Raw genomic sequence first — 1494 nt, 5'->3', positions numbered from 1 at the left:
ATTTATACTGAAGCAATCCACCGGAATACTCTACCAGCTTCTTGGGATAGGGGACTAACCCGATCAACTTCCTTGAGTTCAACTTCCCCATCAAACGTCCCACCGTAAGGGAAGATTATCCCCTCGTTGACGTGCGCCACTAATGGAATGTCTGGACATTCGCTGCATCCCTTGAAGCGGATGTTGTCAACACGACCGAGCCCTTGTCGACATCCGGTAGGGTCCGTGTACGTGTGTTTTATCATCTTCCCAGGAGTTTTTTTTTATGATTTTGGATTCGCATTTACTGAATCCGATCCTAACATCCGCTATGGAACTGTCAACACACATATCCAGCTCCCTGTGTCGCTTTCACTTCAACCGACAGATCTTGTTACGGCGCATCTTAGTCCCTGCCGAAGACACCTATGGTGAAGGATTTAAGGAAACTCAATGTGTGTGTGTTGTGACTGGTGCCGTCCTCATCCTGTCAAAACATGCCCATTATGATGGACCAATGTGTCAATGTGGTCCCATTGGGGAGGGGATTTTGTTAATGTAATTCCACTTCCGATCTGTCGGCTCTCGTCTCGCTGCTGTCCAGAATCTAGGGTTAAATACAGGAAGCCCTGTGGTTCCTCTTGAGGGAATCTCACCTGAATATTGAGGTGGCTGTCTTGCGGGGAACATTTTGTACCAGAATATTAGTATTATTTATTACCTCTCTTTAACTCTCGCGACTCGCGTTTCAGTGGAACAAGAAGAACAATACACAGACGCTGCTGACGTCCCTTTTTTGGGGAAGTCCTCACGAGCCAGGAGCGGTCCAGGAGGACACTGGCTGTACCCGCGTACCATGTCCCCTGATGCCTATCGTGTTTCACGCGCGGAATTTCGGAAAAGATTTATGTGTTGCCTTTAGTTTTTGGCATTCTTCTCACCACCTTCGCGGCGCGGTGAAGGTTCCTCCATCATTATACCTCGCCACGTCCTCGCCACGGACCTTGATCCGAGTTGCATTTGTTGCGCTGGATAAACGAGAAGATGCAGCAGCTCCTACTCACTCAGAGCACCACGACGATGACGAGGATTCTCCATTCCTCTGTTCTACCGTACAGTATGTCGTGCAAACAAAGGATGCAGCAGCAGCGGCAACGACGGCGATGATCGTGCACGACGACGACGACATTGTGCGATCGGTACCGGGATCGAATGATGGTGAAGGAGTTTCGATTTATGGTGAAGAGCCACGACAGGTGAGCCTCGGCGTTCCGTCCTTCGTGCCGTCGTTTACGTAGCGGAATCCTGCTCCTGCATGTCGGCTACCATTATGCCCGTTTGGTGGCCGCGGCTAAACAATCGATAATTTATTGAAAATGAAACAATACCGAAAAGCCAAGTATCGGTAAAGTTGAAACACGGAGCAGCGCTCCAGAGGACAGACGGGGCGTGCGGCATCGACGTCTTATCTCGTTCGACAGTCAGCCTCCACCGAGGACGAGGACGACGAGGACG

The 1494-nt window shown here is 50.3% G+C and overlaps 1 protein-coding gene across 1 annotated transcript in view; it reads left to right on the top strand.

The window, feature by feature from the left end:
* Nucleotides 1-546: 546 nt before the first annotated feature.
* Nucleotides 547-1494, top strand: part of LOC125949927 (probable cytosolic Fe-S cluster assembly factor AGAP009023) — a 443394-nt gene continuing 442446 nt past the window's right edge. The window contains exon 1 of the mRNA XM_049677422.1: nt 547-556. The gene's annotated coding sequence lies outside the window, so the exon portion shown is untranslated. The remainder of the gene's footprint in view (nt 557-1494) is intronic.

The sequence above is a fragment of the Anopheles darlingi genome, chromosome 2 (assembly GCF_943734745.1).
Source record: "Anopheles darlingi chromosome 2, idAnoDarlMG_H_01, whole genome shotgun sequence".
Classification (NCBI taxonomy): domain Eukaryota; kingdom Metazoa; phylum Arthropoda; class Insecta; order Diptera; family Culicidae; genus Anopheles; species Anopheles darlingi.
The sequence above is the reverse complement of the archived record's forward strand: the minus strand, read 5'-3'. Positions and strand labels throughout refer to the sequence as shown.